This window comes from Vespula vulgaris, chromosome 21 (assembly GCF_905475345.1).
Source record: "Vespula vulgaris chromosome 21, iyVesVulg1.1, whole genome shotgun sequence".
Classification (NCBI taxonomy): Eukaryota; Metazoa; Arthropoda; class Insecta; order Hymenoptera; family Vespidae; genus Vespula; species Vespula vulgaris.
In genome coordinates this window covers 1,128,564-1,151,777 of record NC_066606.1, presented here as the reverse complement: position 1 = coordinate 1,151,777, position 23,214 = coordinate 1,128,564, and the positions used below count along the sequence as shown (strand labels likewise).

Below are 23,214 nucleotides of genomic sequence, written 5' to 3'. Positions count from 1 at the left end.
TCTCGTCGTCTTTTTCCTTCCCTTCCGAATCGACTATTTTTCGTTCTAAAAAAAAAAGACAAAAATAGAAAAAGACAGCAACCAGAGGTCAACGCACGCTAAGGTCCGAACATTCTACTTTTCTATCATTTATTTCGAAATTTTTTCAATCGTTCTAATCGTCTCTTTCTTCTCGAGATTTTTGATCCAAAAGTATCATTTTTACTCTACTCGATTAGACCATGTGGAGATTTATTCGTAAATGTCGTCATTATTTGCCACACACATACATACATATATATATATATATTATGCATAATACATACATAAACGATCTTTATATCATACTTACTTCACGAAAATCCATATCGAACTCACGATCAATACACGCTTCTTTATCCTACGAACCGATCGAATTTCTCGAAAATTATTATTGCGGCGGTCGCGCTGATCGGCCCGAAGGTCGCCACGAGCCGTAAATATGCGCAAGGCCACGATATATGAATTACAATTCTTATCAATTCTTCGTGCGACAAGGTCGCGCCTTTATCTTCGTTCGTAACGAGCGCGCTGCGAACCTTTCGAGAAACACGTACTCTCGCGAGCTGCTTACATACATACGTACATACATACATATATTTCAACTGGAAAGAGAGAGAGAGAGAAAACATATAGCGACTAGATATCGAGTAGGCTCGGTATCATCACCGGATCCGTTCGCGTCTCGTCCTTCCTCTCTCTCTCTCGCGAAAATCCTCTTATTTACGATATTGGCTCGTTTCGCTAATGAATTTTGGTATATTTCAAGAGACACGACTAAGTACATATTTACGTATGTACAAACATAAATGACTTTGTTTACAGATAATTCAATGTCAAAATAAAAGCATCGTATTCGCGAAGAAGAACCATTTTTTGATATTTATTAAACACGAATAAAAAATAAAAAAAGAAGAAAAGAAGAACATGAACGCCGATAACAAGGATAAAGAATAAAAAGAGAGAGAGAGAGGGGGGGGGGGAGGAAGATAGAGAGAAAAAACAAAGGAAACGACCTTCGAGCTTAATAAACCACGTTGTAATGAAAAATAATGTAAAGCTTGTGAAATGTAAATTATGACCGCGACAACGACGACAACGACCATGAGGAGGACGGACAATGACGACAATGACAATTCGCTCCAATCGAAGAAAAATATTCCATCGAAAGGGAATAAAAGTAGAAACGACGTTTCTGTTAACGTGGATAATTGATAAACTGTAAATATAATAGTAAAAAAAATATATACATATATATAGATTACATGGGTCAACGAACAGCGATAGCACGTGGCTCCTTCTAACGTTTATTCGATGAATGTAAGTTCCAACAAGAGGCAACGTAACCATAAGTTAACTAATTTTTATATTGCGCGATGATAGGCTGAAGAAAATGAGGGATCGAGTATGAGATATCGTTTCGTTCGTAAGCAAATTTTTCGTAAATACGTATGTGAGTTACATATGTATGTATATCTCGAAACTTTGATATCGGTATTAACGAAACCGATTGAGAAATAAAGGAAGAGTAAACAGAGCGGTAAATGAGCGGTCACGAGGTCTCGTTCTACTTTTTATGTCTCTTCCTCCAAAAGCAAAATGTCGTTAAACGAAACGCTCCAAACAAAATAGTAATAATTATAATTATAATGGTAATAATAATAAAAGGAAAACTTTTATCCGCGCGATACGATAGATACGATACATACACACACATATATATATACGTATGTATGTATGCATGTATCAAAGAAGAAGAAAAAGAAAAAGAATTCTTAAAAATCGGTACAAAGGGTCAACGGAAGCATATGGATTACGTTCGTATAAAGCCAACAGCTGTTACATGCTTCGATGAATCCTTGATCCAGTTCCGAGACATCTTGGATCATTCCGGTCTAATCTCTTTGATACACGTAGATAAAATCGAGTTGAGAAAAAAATTTAATATAGATCGTTTCGAAATTCGAAGTTCCTTCTCTTTTCGGAATTTTCGACGAACGGATGGGACGCATCGAGAAATTCTGGATCATCGAGATATTCCTATATCACCGAATAGAATTTTTCTTCAATAAAATCGTTCCGCGTGTTAGAGATAGATATCGTCCCCGTCCCCCCACCAGCCATCTCTCCTCTTCTCCTCTTCCCACGTATTATCGATGAAATTTCACGAGCCGAATAGAGCGGAAAATTTATAGGTGTATCTCTAAATCGTTGATCTATGTATTTCAATAAAAGTTTCATAGAAATAATCGTCCGTGAGTAAACTTTTCTTTCTTTTTATTTTTTTTTATTTTTTTTCCCCCTTTCTTTTCTTTCCTTTTTTTTTTTTTTTTCATTGAATCGCGAGTTCTTTTTTCCTTTTTTCTGTTCGTTCAAATCGCACAAACGCTTTATCTCGTTTATCCGGGTAGCGAAAATATATATTTTATTTTTTATTATCAGAAGAAAAAAGTATTTCATTCGTCGAGTATCTCTCGAAACAGGAGTTGACGTTACGCGATTCTACTACATTCCTTCGTTTTAACGTCCGAACGAAGTTCCACTTTCTTCTCGGCTTTTACCAGCGCGTGCTCGCTAAGTATCACAGCCTCATCTCGCGATGGAAAGCACGGAGCAAAGGACTTCTTACGAACGTTCGCTGAACATTTTACTTTCGATCGCCCACTCAGCCGCGTCACCACTTTCGATAGAACGAGAGAGAGAGAGAGAGAGATAGAAAGAGAGAAAGATATTTACGATCTCCTTATGAATTATTTTTCTTTCAACGACTTGACTCGGTCTGTGTCTGTACGTACGTATCTACTTAAGTCGAAAGGCGAAATTAATGGATTTTATTATCTCGACGAATTGAAATTTAACAGAAGAATCGTGCGACTAACGCGTTACAGATTTTTTCCTAGGATCTCCATCTTCTTTTTCTCCTTTTTTTTCTATTATTAAAAACACTTACAAAAAAAAGATAAAGAAACAATACATATATATATATATATATATATATATATACATACGCACATATTTTTTGTTATACGACCAATAATAGATACTATACATTTATGTATCAACGTGTTTTATGACAAAAACATTTTTTTCTGTTCTATTTTTTCTTTCTTTTTTTTTTCAAATAAACATCAGAAACATTCCCCGGCTTTCTATTTCTATTTTGCAATTGGACCGTTGGCGAATCAAAGCATGGATGCTCGTTGTTCCGAAAAAAAAAAAAAAAAATAGGAGAAAGAAAAAAAAGAAAAAGCAAAAAAAAAGGAAAAGAATTCTTTCGCAAACGCGTAGACAATATACGCGTACGTATCGATCGGCGCGCGAAAAAAAGGAGATTTCCATGAAAAATGAGTATATGGGTGTACGCGTATACATAACTCTGGTGTGCAATAACTGTGTTAGTAAATAACGAAAAGCGAAATAGGAGATATACAACGAAACAAATTCAAAGTGTCGTTAACGAGACTTTCACAGTGCCGTTCTGCACCGCGAGCAACCCAATTTGCCAAGCGCCGCTGACACGCATCGCTACGCGTGCTACACACTTTTTGATCGGAAACTGATATCGAGAGAGCGTGCACGCGAGCGCGCAACTATATTCCAAACTGGTATGGAGGTTACAGAGTGAAAGACAACCGGTGAAACTGAAAGTTTCCCCCCATTCGTTCTACTTTCCATTATGGCAATCGGTTACAATCGGGGTCGATCTTTTAACGAGAAAGACATTTCCCTCTCCTTTTATTTCTTTCCTCTTTCTCTTTCTTTTCTTTTCTTTTCTTTTCTTTCTTTCTTTCTTTCGTTTGTTTTCCTTATTTTTGTTTTCCATTTCGTTTTGTTTCGTCTTTTGTCCTTTTTTCTAGCGATTTCCCTTTGATTTAATATACCCGCAGAGAGAAACAATAATAACGTTAGAGTTACTACATACCTACCCACGTATATCGTATTTTCAATAAATCTTAAGAAAAGGAGAGGGAAAGGGCTGGACATAACAGGACATACAGGACGATACTGATCGTTATAAATGAAAAACCATAAAGGAACGCGATATAGAAGACACGCGGAATGGAAAATCGAAGAAATCGCATGGATATATCCTCGGGGCAATCGGCGTTATTGCTGTATCACTTTACAAGTAGTAACGTACTTAAATTATACCGACGTCGACGAAACGTTAAAGAAAAACGAGTATTGCTATTTCGCGAGGAATATTTTTACGAGATTAAAATGCAAAAATTAGGAGAAATGAAAGAAAGAAAAAAAGAAAGAAAAGGAGAACGAAAAAGAAGATAAATCGATATCTAAGAAGTAATCACGCTCGAGCGTTTCAACAGCGATTAGTTCGAACAATGTGTCACGTTGAACAAAACCAATCTCGAATTCCGAAAGGAACGTTCACGGCTTATCGCTCGAACTAGATCGAGTCAAACGACATAGCACATAGCAAAGTGAGTAGGACATGCATAGCTCTCTGTACACGTATATATTCCGTACGTGTATGTACACGTACGTACGTCTGTGTTAAGTCGTTAACGCGTTGTTTTACTAGCGCTTTCCAACGTGGTCGCACACTTACTCTTTCTACAAGTATCACGCTCGAGGAATCGTTGAAAGCGACGAACGATGAAAATGCAACCGACCGCTCGAACGTTGCACTGGGAAACGCGGAAGGTATTGGCGAACGGAACGACGAGAAAAACGAAAGAAAAAAACGAGAAAAAAAATACACGTCGACAAATACACTTTTCGAATAATTAATCGTTGATCGACTGATCTATAACAAGCGAGAATATTCGATCCTGCGTTGTCCCTATTAAATCACATCGGTCGAAAACAAATACTTATCTATTTGAATACGTAACTGAGTTTAGTATTTACGCGTAATCGAGAACAAAAATTCCAACGTACTCCGAACGAGACTTGCTTTTTTTCTCCCCTCTTATTTTCTCCTTTTTTTTTCATTTCCATTAATTTTTAATTAGGAACGTATGATAGATAAATTTTGTAATTTAAAGCCTTCGAATCGGCGTAAATACTATGGTATCTGTTCGACTCGTATGTGTACTTGTGCGTGCGCGAAAACACTTTTATATTTATTATTTATTAATCGCAGAAATTGTTTACCGGACTAAAACAAACGAGAGTGAACGTGAATCAGTCGGTCCGATTATGACGACGCGTTGCATTATCGTAAACCGAGTCGAACGAGAAAGACGCATCGAGCATGCACTTTCTCTAGCAAAAGTAAAAGTTTCTCTTGCCGCGAGTCGTCCTCCACGAGCGACCGATCGAGTAAACGACTAAACCGAGTGAACGTTTTACTTCCTCCAGAAAGTCGGAGCTTTCTATTATGTATGAGCGATGAATCGTTTCGATCTTTTCGAATTGGCGAAATCGAACGAGACCGATCGGAATGATGTCGATGATAATCGATCGAATTCAATCGTAAAAGAATATTACGACGACGTCGTGCAAATATATATATATTTTTTTTTATCAATATAATTATATAATTTATCGCAAGTTAATAATTATAGTTTATTAAATATAATCTAGTATCTTGTATTGTTCTATAAATAATTATCATATTTTTTCTATATACGTATATTATAATTTGTATATTATATATAACAGTAGCGTAATTATAATTGTAAGTATATAACTTATAGTTAAAAAATATGAAAAGCGTCGGATATGATAAAAATGTATGTGTGTATATGTATATATAAATTATGTGTAAAGGAGAAGAGAGAATGAATGAACGAGTACACGTTCATACACACACACACACACACATATATATATATATGCATTTTATAAAAAGGTTCTTAACCTTAAGTACATTTCTACGATCAAAGTGCAAAGTTCTCAACGTTTCCGTAGTGTAGTGGTTATCACGTGTGCTTCACACGCACAAGGTCCCCGGTTCGATCCCGGGCGGAAACATGGTCGAATAGATTTTTTTTTATTCCATTTTTATCACGTTAAACAAACAAATATATTTCCAAATATATTCCTAAAAAAAGAAGAGAAGGAAAGGGTGCGATATCGATTAAAAAAAAAAAAACAAAGAAACTTACGAAAGAATTCAAACATATTCGAACAGACTCTTTCGAAAGAAAGCAAAATTCTAAACGAACGAAAATTTCGATATAATTACAAACCCACGTCGTAGATCGTTCTTGCCACGATCGTTTGATCGTATCGATCGGCGACATTGAAGGATCTAACGATAGTGAGTGAAAGGAGCGAAGGAATTTATTCTGAACGTTCGATTCGAACGAAAGAATTTTTCAAGATGGTTTTTTTGAAAACGATGAGATTCCAGCGGAGGTTAAAATTCCGGAGTTATGATCGTCGTCGTCGTCTTCAAAAAGAGAAAAAGAAAAATAAATAAATAAATAAGTAAATAAAAAGATTGGTGCCAATGATGACGGTGACGGTGGTTGGCGATGGTGGTGCATTATCGGGAGAACGAGAAGAGGAATTCTTTGTGTGCAAGAAGAGAGGATACTCTCCGTTATAGTGTGAGTAGAGGGCCCGATCGAGTCAGGATACGAGTCGTCTCAAGGTCGGTTGAGCACAAGGGCAAGAGAGAGCTTCGGTCTAGTCTGAACTCGGCCGCGCCCTTCGAGGTCGTGCCATCCCGTTCCCACAACGTGGGGCCACCTTTATTTTTCCATCCACCGGTAGGTATAATGTGCCATTCTTAAGGGGGTGGGGCTGGAAGAGCGAAAGAGAAAGAGAGAGAGAGAAAGAATGAGAGAGAGAGAGAGAGAGAGTAAGAGAGAAACCTTCGAGGTTCAGAGTATCTGAATCCGACCGGCTCCATTCGACTGGTTGGTCAGACGTCTCACCGACGCAATTTTGTAATATTTAAGGGTTAAAAAGAAATATGGATATCGAACAATAAGAAAGTATAACGTATAAATAAGCGATCGAATTAGATAAGAAAATTTTAATGATCGGACGTGTTAACGATTAGTCAATGAATCGTGTAGGAGTAAAGCGATATACAGATACGTAACTATATAGTCTCCAAAGCAATCTCGTTTCTTTAATCAATAGGACCTTGATCCGTCCGGCTATCCTATCGCGTGCTATACGATTAGTAGGCGATTGGAAGCTCTTGGGGGTACGAGGGCTTATCTGTCGCTTTGAGGACGATTAATTCAATGACAATGCTCGTCGAGTTTCTCATATTAATTAAGGCTAACCACCACGGTTCAGTGACGAGGAGAAGGCTTTTGACGAGGTCAACCTCTGATCTCGTGTACGAGACACTCGTAGACGCACCAACATGGAGAAGACGCGCTCAGTGATTTAGCGAATTCGTTGATAATCAAAATAATATTTCAACGGAATCTTCGACGAGGGTAGACGCGGCAGGAGATAGAAAGGAGAGAATGAGAGGAGTCGACCGAGTTCCCTCTCCTCGGTTTTGAAAATATGCAAACGATGCATCCACGAGTTTATTCCATCGAGTCTCGTTAATTTTTCCCCATAGACGCGAATCCAACCGACAATGATGATAATTTACGAACGGTCATCATCGGGATTATCGGAGAGATTCGTTAATAACGTGAAAATAATCGAGGACGTCTGGAAGGTCCGAATAAGTGTTTCGTTATTCGATACTAACGCTCGTAACGCTTAACGTTAACAAGCGCGAAGATAGGGAGGAGAGAAAGAGAGAAAGAGAGAAAGTTAAAGTTTAAGTTCACGGTCGAGGTGATGCGCGAAGAGCATCGCTAATTAAAAGCTGCCGGTTACTATCGCTCGTGTTCGATCTCTCGAAGGCGCGATGTAAATCGCTTTGAAGTCGGCCCTTCGAGCGCTTGGCGCCAAGGTCACGACCTCCACTTTGTATCGAGAACGATGGGCGCGCGCCACGCACGCGCGCGCGTGCGTGCGTGCGTGCGTGCGTGCGTGCATGCGTGCGTGCATACATGCATGCACGTTCGAGTACTACACGCTCGAGTGCACGCTCGAGTGCAGCGGCTCTAATCCGTTCGAAGGCTTTGCCGCGAGCTTCAGGGACGTGCCCGTTTGTCTCAAGTGCCAACACCATCGACGATAATATCGTTCGTCCTCGTTTCTCACGACGATCAAATTTTCATGATACCTTTAAAATATCTATGCCTCTTTCTAAAAAAATTATAACATCGTAAATTTAATAACGAAAGGGGAAGAAAATTTGTTCGATCGACGATCCTTCTCCGTTCGACGTAACCTTCCTGAAACGGCGCATATTGGTAAATATAAGCGTCTTTAAGAAAATTGAGAAAAGGACCCGATTATAGCGTTCTTTGAGATATTAAACTCCATGCCTATTTATAAGCGATTAGACGTGACGTTTCATAAAAGGAGATGATATCCGATAGATCGATCGAGAAAAATTCTTAAAGCGAGTTCGATCGTCCCCGACATATTTATTTAAAACAACAATAACAACGATCGACGTTGATAACAATGCTATCTCGTAGAATTATCACTTTCATTGAGAAATAAACACCATTGAATTCTCTATACTCTCGATAGCGACTCTCGATACGAATGAAATCAAAATATTCCTTTGTAAGGAGTTAATCGAGCCACCCTGTATAACGTGTGTCAACTCGCGAAAGGATTTCGAGGGCGCGGTGCACACACGGCGATTCTCGGCTCTCGTAGAACCTTGAGTAAACTGGAAGGAACGAGGATGAGCGAAGGAGGAAAAAAGGATCTCCGTGGAGAACTCGAAGGGGAACTTACGAGGAGGGGTGAGGGGTGAGGGGTGAGAGGTGGGAGGGTGAAGGAGCGAAGGGTGGGGAGAGGGAGACAAAGAAGAACGGAGAAAAGGGGAGAGTCTCGTTTAAAGCCGACGGGAGAAGCGCAACGACCAACGGAACGGCAGCAACGAGAACGTCGCTAGTCGCATGTGAAAGCGGTCGCGAGCGCGCGCGTGTGCTCTCTCTTCGTTCGCTCAGAGTCGACGCGGGGTGAACGTACGACGGTAGACGCAAAAATCCCTCCAAGGTCGATGCATCCCCGTCGATCCTCCTTCTCGCTCTCTCCCTTCGTTCGCTATCCTTGTCGGACTACCCCCACCACTTTCTTCCGGCGGGGCCACCACCCTGGGCCGTCGTCGATGCAGGGGCAGACTCACCCACGCGACTCATCCGGCCCCGATTTTCAGGACCGTATCCTTTTACCCGATACCCTATACCTATACAACCATTTTATGTACCAATTCGTTCGGCGATCGTTAAATCGTTATACGCGAGGTCTATCATATCCTCGATAATATCGAGATTTTACGACTCAATTTCGCGATTTAATAAATTCGCTAATACAGATTCGTATAATAGTATCTTGACGAACCGGTGTATCGTAATGAAATCAAAGGAGACACACTGCTCCCACCGGTAAGAGCTCCTGGATTTAGCTAACTTCCAGTAAGCTAACTTCGTAATCACCACGAGGACACGGTGATAATACGGGGGACGTATACGATTTTCCTAGTTATCTATTTGTACCTTGTCACCTGTGGGCAAACTAATCGACGACGAATTTCTGCCACTTCGTAGTTAGGTAGCCGTGTCCTGAAATTGGAACGCAAACTAATCGGAGGGAAGTTCGTGCGCAATTAATGCGATTAATCTCGAACTGGTCTATCGTTACAAGCGGTAGCTTCCGATCCCATGCAACACGTGTCCCTGTCAACACCTACACGATTCCACCCGATTATTCGGAGTTAAATAACCATCGAGATTATCGAGTTTATATCGGATTTACATCGATAAGCTGATTTCATGGCTGAATGATACGCAAGTCCATTGAATTATACGTATCGTTCGTTAATCGACACACGATCCTTTCCAGCGATTTACAACAAACGTTGCAAGCCCTTACTTACTGACGTTTATACGATCTTAAACGACGATAACAAATCGAATAGAGATTTTGTAAATGTACGAATACGGTAGGATCGTTCGTTTTAAAATGATCGGTATAGAAACGATATAGTAATTTTTGCAAAACAAGTATCTTAAGTAAGAATAATAATTGAACGTTTTATCGCGAGGAGAAAAAAAGAAGTATCTCTTTCGCGAAACTTTTCATTTCGTTTCGTATTCACCCTTTAACAGGAAATTATCACGGATATTTAAGCATCGTCCTGATCGCTCTTTCCAACTTTAATTAATAAGCTCGTCATCGAGGAGAGATGCGAAATGCGATATATTTTCCTGAAGGCAGGAACGCGAGAAGAACCAAGAAGGAGTCGACAACAACAATAAACGAGGAATCCTGCGTGCGCGAAACGATGACGTTAACCTTAACGATTAATGAAATACTCGCGATAAAACGAACAATCGTTCCGGAATAATCGTCTTCCGGTGGAATCAACGTCAATTCTATTATCGCTAAAGAGGAAACGCTATATTTATATTATAATTATTTTAGTAAGACGAAACGCGTTAAAAAAGAAAGGAAGAAAAGAAAAGAAAAAAAAAAAGAAGAAGGAAAGAAAGAGAAACTATTCTTCTTGTAATTTTTTTTTTTTAATCATTAAATAAGTAGAAATAATTGTAGAAAGATTTGAATTGCACGTATTCCAACGATATCGTAACGACGAATCAAAACCGCATCTTTATTAACATTCTATAATTAATTATCGCAATGTTTATCCGTTTATCAAAGTCGACCGATAAAGAGTAAGTCTCGGTGAAAAGGAAGAAAAAGGGAAAAAAAGGAGAAGAAGAAGAGAAGAAAAATGGATAGTCGTTAGAGTATCGCGAGCAAGGATAGAATCTTTCTTCGGGATGGCAAATAACGAAAGCGCGAGGGCGTGAGAGGAGACGAACGAAGAAGGTAAGGGAGGAAAAGAGTACGACGAAAGAGGAATAAGAAGAAGAGTAGAGGCTGCGCCATCGAAAGAGGGTCCCACATGGATTGGCACGAAGCAATAAGTGTATCGGGTGAACGGCCGGCCGTGCATCCAGACTGCAGACGCCCAATAAAAATATCTTACGTCTCTCTCCTCCTCCTCTTCCTCTTTCTTCTTTTTCTTCTTTTTCTACTCTTCAAACCATTCTCCACTCATCCTCCCTCTCTCTGTCTCTCTCTCCGTCTTTCTCTTTCTTTCTATCTTTCTTACTTTCTTTCTTTCTTTCTTTTTTCTTTCTTTCTTTCTTCCTCTCTGTATCCTTATTCATCGCCAAATTATTTTTATTGTCGAATAACCGAGCATTGCTATCCTCGTTAACAAACTTGACTCTTCTCGAGAAGTTTAAACATTTAGCTCGTTTTTCTCTCGTCATAGGAATTATTTACAAACAAAAAAAAATAAAAACAGAGAGAGAGAGAAGATTTCTTTTAGAAGCGAACACACCCGCGTGACACTTAAAAGAGATTCGAAATTTTATTAAGTTTACGCTTAAGAGAGTCGAATAAAATTAGTAGAAAGAGAAATAACGACGAAGAACGATATGAAAAGTTGAAGATAAAGATCGAAGGAAATTCATTGTCTCGAGGAAGGTAAGTACGTAGAACCTTTGTTCTTATCTTTGATGTTTAGACCTTCACGTCCTACCACACCCTTCGTGGGCTACCAACAAACAATAAGAATGGCGTGGCACGCACCAAGATTCTCTACTTCTCGTTTACGATACTGATTCTTAGATCGGATAGACAAGGTTGCTTGCTTGCTTGCTTGCTTGCTTGCTTGCTTGCTTGTTTGCTTGCTGGCTTCTGTCGAGTCGCGACTACGATATCTCCATTGTTGATGCAACCATAGGGCAACGTACTCGAGACTAATTCATTCGTACATTTATCTCTTATTAATATACGTATATTCTATTAAAAATCAAGAATTATATCAATGATATTATTAATGTCAAAAGCAAAAATTATTCAATAATATATTATACATACATTCGCGATTAATGAAATATATTATTCGTTTATGATGGATTATGTATAAACGTATAAATAATTTATTTCTAAAAACTTTTATTTCCTATCCATTCTCTCTCTCTCTCTCTCTCTCTATATATATATATATGTGTGTGTGTGTGTGTGTGTGTGTGTACCTATAATTTTTTTTCTTTTTTAATCGAAACAACGAAACGTTATTTAATCTAGGATTTACTCTACTTCGCCAGTAAGATAATTATATGTCACCGCGTTCGACTTCTCTCTCCGTCTTTCTCTCTTTCTCTCTCTCATCGAAAATCTCTATTATTATCCTTCCAACACGCTGTCGACGACGTCGAAAGAAAGAGACGCGCCATGGCAATCGTTGTGTAAACTAAAACTCTTTCTCTATCCTACCCTCCTTTCATCGTAAGTGCACGGTTTACATTCAAGTACTCGAGTGGCACTTCGCCGCTGTTCGACGCTGCATACCGATGCATTCGTTTCTCGTTGCACTCCACTCTCCATTCCTATTTCTGGAAAAGTCAACACACGGGGAACCGTCAACGTTGTGACGTCGTTCCTGTCTCATTTCTCAACAGGGCCACCCTTACGATAGCAATATTTGAATCTTTGAACATTCTGAGAGCAGACGATGAACGGTTTAGAACTCTAATAATGTAACCGAGATGAAATTTCTGCTTACTTACGATCGATTCGTACGTTTCATCGATCTTTGTCACGACTCGTAAATGAAAAAAAAAAAAAAATAAAAAAGGAATATATATATATATATATGCGAAATAAATGTAAAAACAAAAATATAAATTATGTATGTAAAGAACGGTGAATGTATACTCCCGATCTAATAATAATAATATACAAAGATATAAATGATAAAAAAAAAAGATGGTATCGTTAAAGGATTACGACGCATCGATAAAATTCTATATGCATCAATAAAACACTGTATAGATTAATTAATAAAGCATGATATATATATATATATATATTAGCTTATAACATTTCGATGTACATCAGTGCAGACATTAAATAAAAGAAAAGATAAGCAAAGAATTATGCATCGATAAAATTGCGAAACAGTATGGATTTTCGAACGAATTGTATCGCCTTTTGTTCATTAACTTTATATATATATATATATACATACATGCACACACACACATATATATATACACGCACTGCAGGTAATCGTTCATATTTTATAAACATACCTATATTCCACGCAAAGAGACCTTCGCAATTTATGATACGACCGTCATAGAAACACGTGGAACGATTTTACGTACGTTTACCCTTTACGCTGATCGACTATTAAAACTTCTATGACTTTGTAAATTGACATTCTCTCACGTCCCACCGTTCACAATCGAAACGAACGAGTTCGATTTTCGCGAAATGTTTTTCGCGAGAAGAAAAGAACAGTCTAGTTGGCCTCGTGCCCGAGGTCTCTCGGTCGATCGAAGATCATTCCGAGGACTGTTCGCAAGTGTCACGTTTCGCTTTTACGATTGACAATAACCGTAAATACCTCAGTACCGATCGTCGAAAAAAGAAAAAAAAAAGAAAAAAAATAAAGAAAGGAACTCGTACAAAAATTCTACAGTAAACGAGAAGAACTTACTAATTTCTTAACGATCTTCGAACGAAACCTTAACGAAAAAGTGAACCTTTTTCGAAAAAGAAAAAAAGACAAAATATATATATACATATAATCATAACGACGAGAAAGATAGCGGGATTTGTAATATCAGTCTTAAAATAGCGAAGGAAGAAGATGGAAAAAAGAAAAAGAAAAAAAAGAAGGGAAAAAAATACGCCACGACGACGATTTTGTAGCAAGTGCGAGCGCGCGTTCCTGCCTCTGATACGCGTGGAACATTGAAAAAAAAAATAAAGAGCGAATAGCGATGAGTCATTGGGAATATAATTCGAATATATGATTCGTGATGACGCACAAGGCCAAGGTCGACAGCGTTTATCAACGAATAAATTAAGCTCGCACGTTCCTCCCACACGCGTATGTATATGCGCGTGTACGTGTATGATATATATATTTATTCATTTATTTATTTATTTATTTATATATATGGATATATGTATGTACATATACGTGGATGCTGTAGATTCTTAGTAAAGAAAAAAAAAAAAAAGAAAAAGAAACAGTGATTGTCTATACGCAACAAACCCATAAACGTAAATACTCGGTAAAATCGTTTGATCGTTATCTCGCGTACACTAACTGTGTATTTGCGTGTGTGTGCGTGTGCATGTATGCATATACGATGTGACGATCGTTGTCCAACTAAGTACGATCGCGTTCGCTGCACCCAACTCATCCTACCACTTCTTTTACTCTATTTATTATATCGTCGAGCATAAAATTAATATCACGAGGAGTATAACGCATCCGTGTTCTTCTTCTTCTTCTTTTCTTTTTTTCTTACTTTTAATCAAAAAAAAAAAAAAAAACAATATTAAAATCTGCGGAAGAAATGTTGAAAAAAAAAAGAGAGAGAGAGAAAAGAAAAAAGTAAAACAGAGAAAAAGATTAAGTCAAGTCAATGCCGTAATTTCGCGGTGTAATAAATAAGGCAAAAAGAAAAAAAAATATTGCAGAGATTAGATAACGATGGTATTCAAGGTTTGCCTTACTTAATTGGCATACATACATATATACATACATACATATATATATATACATAGCACACACACATACACATATATATATAAAACAAAAATGTCATAATAAAATAACAAATTATAAGAAAGATTTATTAAATTATAAGAAGGAAATTAAAGAGGAAAACATATAAATACAAATATTGTCACTAATTTCGAAACAATTCGTCGATCGATTCTTCTATACCGTCTTATCGCTTAAGCTCTCTTTTTTTTTCTGTTTTCTTTATCCTTTCATTTATTACGAGAGATCTTAAGAAAAATAAAAAAATGTCGGACGAACGAGGTACGTACAGAGTTAACGAGGAATTTCCCGTACGTCGAACCCGTATGCCGAAGCAGTTACATCGATGACTCGTAACGTTCCAACGCGATCGTCTAGAGATTCAAGACACGTTCAATCCATCGCGAAATTTTTTATTTCCTAGCAAGGTAAAAGACGAGATAGGAGGGTGTAAGGTAGAGAGAGAGAGAGAGAGAGAGAGAGAGAGAGAGAGAGAGAGAGAGAGAGAGAGAGAGAGAGAGAGAGAGAGAGAGAGAGAGAGAGAGAGAGAGAGAGAGAGAGAGGAAGAAAGAAAACGGAGATGCCTTAACCACGTAGGAGGCTACGTAGTGTATAAGTGCAATCACGGCGCATTATTCTAACGAGAAAACTTTCAAGTCCTCGTGCCTCGTCACCGGAGCTAAACTATTCCTCTCTCTTTCTCCTTCTCTCTCTCTCTCTTTTTCCCTCTCCCTCTATCTATCTCTCTCTTTCTCCTTTCCTCTTTATCGTGACCTTAACTTCATCCTCGAGCTCGGCGACCTTGACGCTCTCTCTCGCATTTGCGATGCAGCTACGAGCATCCCTCTTATTAACTCCCTCTTTTTCCCCTCTTTTTCTATCTCGACTGATCTCTCTCTCTCTCTTTCCCTCTCTTTCTTTCTCTTTTATCGAGATAATAAAGGAGTATATGCTGATATACTTCCGCCGTAAAACTCACCTGAATGTTCGAGGAAAATAGAGATAAAACCATCTTTTTACTTTCTAGCCAATGGACCAGACTTAGTATGAACGAAGTTATAAAGAAAGGTTAGTCGAATATTACGGAGTTTAATTCGAGATCATTTATTTCGATGTTTATTAAACCTTATGTGCTCCAATATACATACGTACATACATACATACATATATATATATATGGGTTTGAAAAATATATATGTATATGTTTTAAAGTATAGTATAATCATGGTAAGACCTGCTGCTACCATTTAATTCATGACTGTAATTAAAACGAATAATGTTAATTATAATTCGATATAAGAAAGACACGACCTTGTCCTTGCGTGCTACTTTGGTAATAGAATAATCCGTATCGATTAGAAATTAATCGAAAGAACTTTGGCTACCGATTAAAATCGCTTAAAGAATTCGTCTACGGATTTGAATGATGCTACTTAATCTATTTTTCTGCAAGATCGAAGCTTTATAACAAGCTTTATATACATACGTCTTTTCTCCTCGTTCATTAAGAAAAAAGATCTTATCGTTGCTGGGAGAAGAGATTCTATTCTTCAGAGTAATGAATCTATCAGTGCAAAGTAGATATTATTTTTAACACCCACACACAAACATATATATATATCGATTACGTCCAATTATAAAAATTTATTTCTAGAATAGAGGAAGAAGAGAGAAGAAAAAAGAAAAAGCAAAAAAGAAAAAAAGAAAAATAGAGAGAAAAGAAAGGAAAAGAATCGTTTTCCGAGAAATTTTCTCTAACATAAGTTTAACATACATATACGTATCGAATCATCGAAGCAAAAGGAAGTCGTACCTACGAATAGGAACACATCAAAGAGGATGATAGAGTGGCAAGGTCGGAGATCGTGGAGAAAGAAAAGAGTCGATAAAGTTCGAGGGCGAGCGAGGGGTCTCTCATTCGATGGAAACGCGCGATGGAATGAGAAGGTAAATCACTCCGATGACCTCCGATCGGAGCTATATCGGCGGAACGGTCGCGGTGACCCTCAACCCCTTGCGCTCACCTCGTTCTGGAGCAAATCGATGCAAGAGTACAGTGTCAATGTCAGTACTAGGCTGGACGAAGAGGGAGCTCGAAGAGAGGGTTGTTGCTCAGTTAGTAGAAGGTGGTGGCAAAACTGTGTGTGCCGTTGCGTCAGACTGACGTCAATGCAACCCTCTTACTCCGTCCATCCCTCGTTTACAACCTCTTTTACCCCACGACCCATACTTTTCTATATCCCTCTCTCTCTCTCCTTTTCCCTCTCTCTTTCTCCTTTTCCCTCTCTCACTCTCGATTTCTATCTCTTCCTATCTTTCGATCATCCCGTCTTTGTCTACCACCCTCCCCTTCCTTCCCCTACCCCTCCTGCAAACTGAGACTCCTCGCGGAGGCCTCGTTGACTCTTCGAGCGAGAGAGCCGGACACTTTCGTTCCACCCAACCTGTTGATCTATCCAAGAATAAACGCGATCCCTCGTTATGGAAAATACCAGTATCGTAAGCCGAGAATACACATACGATCGATTCGCACCTGTCGACCTGTGTGGAGTAGTCCAAGGAGGAGGAGGATACCATTGGAAAGCTTTTCTCTTATAGAAAAAAAAAGATCGAGAAAGAAAAGAAGAAAAAAAAAATCATAAAAGAAAGGAGAAAGATATCGATCTTCATTGACTCGATTGGCCTTCGTCGATTCTTATCGATTAAATAATACTCACCGTTCAAACGCGACACGCGAGACTCCTCAAGTCGTATCAAGTCCTTTATTTATTTCTTAATTAATTGAATGCAAATAAAAATCTAATAAAATTGTTCCCCGTCACTTTGACAAATATTCTATCGGACTATTCTAACGCTCAAGGTGAGGACGCTCAAGAAATGCTCGGAAAGCTCTTCTGATAATTGCTTTTACCCGAGTCGAATGCGAAACGAATCCCGCGGACTGTATATATATACACACACACATATATATATATATATACGTATTTACATACGCGAAGTAAACACCTTTGAATGAAACTTGGATGCGCTTTCTAACTAATTCGCTTAGCTTTCTATCGCATAAAAAAAAAGAAAGAGAAAGAAGTATTATTAAAATCATTCCAATTAAAATCGTTTAATAAACAAATTATCGAAATTACTTCATTGCTCCAACAAATTGGATAGTCGCTTTGGAATTCTTATTTTTTCTGTTGCTTTTCCTTTTCTTTCCTTTTGTCCTTTTTCTCTCTTCTTTTTTTCCTATATTAGATTTTACTCCCTTCTTCTTTCCTCCCGCCACCCTAACCCCTTCCTTCTTTGTTTAAAATCTACGAACAAAGAACGTTCGAACTACGTGATCCTGACATCGGGTACCAGCATATAAGCGGCGACTCTCGGGTGTCGAATTACGAACTCGGACGTTCCTCTTTTTCGTGCGAGGCTTGAGTTCGGTGTCCGCGCTTCTTTCGGGTGGTCCAACGGCGCAAAAAGAAAGAAGAACTTGAGGTTTGCGTCTGACTAACGGGTTAGCGAATATCGAGCATTTGAAGACGGTTTTCGAAGTGGTTTGGAAGCTGCCGTCGAACATCGTCGGCCGAGAAAATTCAATACCACCGATCAAGGTGGTGATTGCAGTCCGTTGCGTTTTTGGTGCCTTCAACTCGACCACCTGCTCTCTCTCTCTCTTTCTTTTTCTCCTTTTTTCTCTTTCTCTTTTGCTCTCTCGACCTGCTGTCGCAGTAGAGGTAGCTTGAGGTCGTTGCACGTCAAACGATCCTGCTCCTTCGATAATTTTTACGAAAAAGAGAGACAGAGAGAGAAAGAGAAAGAATTTAATTTGTAATATATTTTACTTGACAAAATCATTTAGACGCGTTGATATTTTCTATAGATACGTTACGATTCTTATTATTAAACGTTATCTTTAAAAAAGGAAAAGAAAAATTGTTCGCCGTGAAACTCCTCGAGAGAAATTGTTCGTTTTTAACGAATGGACAGGTAAAGAGAAGTCGGAAGGGTTCGACAAATTTAAATTCAATATCGAACAACGGTCTCGCGCGACTGTGTCGTACTCGTTGGGTTCTCGTTGGGTTCTCGTTGGGGCTTTTCGAGGCCACGAGCCAGCTGCTCTTCGGTAATCCAGTCGAATCGAGGTCGTTGCTCGAGACACAGACAAGAACTTATGAGACTTGGATCGCGAGAAGCTTCGTCCTACGACGTTACCTTACGCTATCTTTCTTTCTTTATTTCTTTACTCGTTTCCTAACCGCTAACAAATTCCAACTTTTAGATCGTTGTGCGTGGATGGAGAAGGACGTAAAAATGAATCGTATTACGAAATCATAATCAAACGAAATCTTATCGTACGAAATGAATGTTAAGTAATTTTACGAATAATCGACGAAGGAAGAGACTTTCTACATTTTATTTATCTAAGATCTTACGAGTGTCATCCATGATCGTATTTGACGATAGAGAGAGGAAAAAGAAATTAATTTAGTCGAACAACGTAACATCAATGAAATAAGGAATCGTCCCGTTAGTTAATGGGTCACCATCGGATATACCAGGAGGAACAGAGAGAAAGAGAGGGAGAGAGAGAAAAAAAGAATGTCGAACTGACCGGCTGTCGCGACTTCGCCGTAAGAACAGAAGCGCATACACCGACGAGAGCCAGGTGTGTTCACACCCCGTTCGTGCGTTTGGCACATGACAAGCGGGAACATATTTTGCCCCTTGCGTATGTAGGTCAGCAGCCATACCAGAGAGTTATAATATTCCGGGCCGCATCTACAAAAACTTTGAATCATAGTGGAAACTCGTAGTACTCGGACTACGAATTTTTTGTTCTTCGAAAATTAATCGATATCCGATGAAATACCGCGAATTTAAATATAGATAATCGTTTAGCAAATAATATTAATTATTGTTACGCGTTACGTGACGTTACGTGTTCGTATCGCGATAAAGATTCTCTTTTTAAAACGACGATGCACCTTTTTAATTACATATACATCTATGTATTAAATTTATTACGATTAACAATATGAAGTATTCGAGAAATTAATCTACGTAATTTATGGTTAGTAAGTAAATGGAAAATGGGAAATTTCGAACCTTCGGTACAACCCTGAAGTAGTCGTAATAAGAGTTTCGGTAGAGCAGGTGTTACCGAAGAAACGCTATATGTACCTACACTTTTTCGAAAGCACCTGCCCAAAGATACGAAATTAACATACGCGATTATAATAAGCGAAGAGGATTTAAAACAAAGCCGATTACGTTATCTTATACGAACGATTAATGTTAACGTTTAATTACCGGGACACTTTCAACTTTGATATAGTTTAAAATATTTCATTTGACTGTATTAATATCGATAAAGTTGACTTATCCTTCTGGATATAATATAGAATCATTTTTATTTACTTACGTATATTTAAAAAAGAATTTTAACGTGTCATTATGAAAATGTATTAACAATTGTGTTTACTCGTATCGTCCGCAACATATTTCGTACTAATGCGAGCGAATAAAAAGTTTCACCTGGCAGTAATTATCGTTTTGTATCCTATGTAAAATTAAATTAAATTAAATTACATTTACGATATCATTACGGAACATCTGAGAGATACGAGAAGGACACACACGACGATTCCTGCGAAAATGTTTCATTTTACGAATTGTTACGTATCTTTTCTTCTCCAGATTCGAAAGGAAAAAGAGACAAAAAAGAAGAGAGAGAAAGAAAGAGACATACGAAAGATAACACAATTCACGTCGCTAATAACTGTCGATCGGTCGCACCTGCATCTCCTCCCTTGTCCAAGGTCCCTTATTTTATCTGCGCACGCGTCTTCAAGGCAACGAAAGAAAGAAACAAACAAAAAAATAAAAAGAGAAATCGTCCTTCGAGATCCAAGATCCATCGTCGGATCGATCGTTTTCTTCCGAAGCAGTCGAAGCCAGCCTCTTTTAATAGATCAAACGATCTTTCCAACTTCTCTAATAAGTATAGCCTTCATAAATCGAACCTATAAGATATATCTTGGTAAGAGGTCAAAAGACAAAGAGACAACGCAACACGTACGTCCTCTTCGAACTTCTCAAACTAAAGACAACCAAACCTCTCGTTGATCCTCTAATAAAAGCATCATAAAAAGAGATCGTACATTTCGCTAGATCGTTATTTCACGAGCCAAGGGAGAGATAACTCGTGACTCGAAAAGATCTCGTAGCTTTTTCAAGGTTAATCGTGATATCCTTATCCTCTAAAAGAGAAGAAAACTGAGAGAGAGAGAGAGAGAGAGAGAAAGGGGAAATAAAAACAGAAAAAGGATCGAAAAACTTTCTACTACCTTACTTTAAAATGCATTTATAGCTGGGTGCATTATTCAAGAGTCCCTTCGTTTCGTTGGAGGACGTTTAATGGAAAGAAAATAATAATAATGTTTCGAGTTGAATTAGAATCATAGTTCGAAAGTTCAAGAAGATAATGCAATAAGTTTAACGCGCGATACTCGGTCGAATTTTGGTCGAAGGGTTTAACGTTTGTTCTTGCGTTCTTTTTCTTTCTTCTTCTTCTTCTTTAATTTTTTGTTGCTTTTCTCTTTTTTCTTTCTTTTAATACTTTTTACCTTTTCCCATTTTCCTTTGCCATTCCTACTCGTGTCCTTTCGTTCGAGTTCCCGTGATCCCCTTTTGCCACCACTCGGAAAGACGAAAGTGCTATACTTAATTTACTTAGTGAGGGAAAGCGCGACGCAAAATTAATTAACCCATTAACTCTTCCTCCGCAGTCCGTGAATATTCCTAAAAGCGTTACGGCGTCGAAAAGCTATTTACGACCGTGTTCGAGCTTTTGATCACCGTTCGCCGAAGTAAAATATTTTATTTAACGATATGTGTGTGTGTGTATCTGTGTATGAGAGTGTATATATATATATGTGTAAGTATACATATATATCGATTTTCATTCGTAGAGAAGAAAACCAGGGAAGCATAAAATATCTGAAAGTTCTAGAGAGAGAGAAGCATAAAAGCCAGCGACATCTAGTGTTTCGTTTTGTTTCACGTCCGATCTTTTCAATTAATTAATCGATGACGATGACGAACATATTGTTACGAGAATTATGAACACGAAGAAATCATTAACTATGATTTCTCTCAGGGGTACATCAACCTTATCTTCTTAACGGCGGTACAACTCGCACCCTACGTAACTCAACGAAAGATCGTGTCAAGGATCTATCGGTACCGTTTCTTTATTAATAATAGACACGTAAAAGGAAAAGAAAAAAAAACAACAACAAAAATAAAAAGGAAAGAAAGAAAACCAATAGAAATAAAAAGAAAAATGATTCCCATGTATATTATAATACATCGAAGAACGAGTTGTTTCTTCTTTCGTTCTTTTTTCAATTTGTTACATGCGACGTCTCTTACAACGAAAGTTCCTCGAGAAATAAGGATCATAATGGAGGAGTCATCCTAGAAATATTTCGATTAGGTCGGCTCCTTCGAAAAATCGATGCGCTGTATCGAATCGAGCGGAAATTGAAAGTTAACCCTCGTTAACATCGGACTCCCGATGTCTTCTCTCAACGTATCACCACGAAACAACCGCGATGACTAATAAGATCCCCTCTGCCTCTCCCCACTTCGCTCCACCCACCCCTTCGTATTCCTTCTAACGACATTAAAAAAAAAAGAAAGAAAGAAAAGAAGAAAAAAAATAATTCGTATGCTCAACGTCGGTGTGTCATCGTTTTCATGATACTCGAAGCGAGCGATCGTCGAAGCGTCGACTCGTCCTTTGAGAAAAATGAAACGATTACTTGTACGATATTATACAGACCGGAAAATCTTAGAATCGCCATTGAATCATAGTTATTCCATTGGAGAATTGATCGACAATGGTTATTGTTATATATCGTTTGCATAAATCGTTATTGAGTATTATATAACTATTTTATTTTACGGAGGACTCCGTCTATGTACGTGGAAATACGTACCGCAGATGTGTGCGTATACGTACGTACATCGATGTGCGATATTTCGAAAAAATCATTCCAGGCACGTGTACTCGATCGGTATATATAGCCAATAATATTTCACGAAGAACGATTGTCCTCCATCCATCAAATGCGCCTGTCGTTAACGGGAAGTATTATTAATTCTCTCGTCAGTGGTCGATTTCAGAGGGGAGACACCAATTTCGCGCGCTTGTGGCGCCACGATAAACAGGCCCGTCGTCGTAAATTAATTGTCAGAGCTTATAATTAACGAGGCTCGGCTATGGCCCGTCTTCCGTGTAATGCTTATTATGTCAGTAGTAATTTTACACGCGTCAGTTTTTTAAAAAGGCCCACTCTCGTAAGCTCGTATAAAATGTTCTTGTTTTATGATCGAATTAACTATCCTTCGTATCTGTCTCCCTCTCTCTCTCTCTGTCTTTTTCTCTTTCCTTTTTCTCTTAATAAAAGAATCTAGAGACGCCGAAGAAAATTTCCTTTTCCGAAGAAAAATAATCACAGTTAATAGAAAAACGAGAAGGAAAGATTGAGAGAGCGCAATTAGAGTCAATTAAATTTTCCTAGAACGTTAAACTTGACCTT

At 38.3% G+C, this 23,214-nt stretch overlaps 1 long non-coding RNA gene and 1 other non-coding gene across 6 annotated transcripts in view; one reads left to right on the top strand and one right to left on the bottom strand.

Moving 5' to 3' along the window:
• The window catches only part of LOC127071359 (uncharacterized), an 89,217-nt gene that overhangs the window by 38,623 nt on the left and 27,380 nt on the right, over positions 1–23,214 (bottom strand). The window lies entirely within an intron of this gene.
• Positions 5,886–5,958, top strand: Trnav-cac (transfer RNA valine (anticodon CAC)). Its single transcript has one exon. It is a non-coding gene; the product is annotated as a tRNA-Val (tRNA).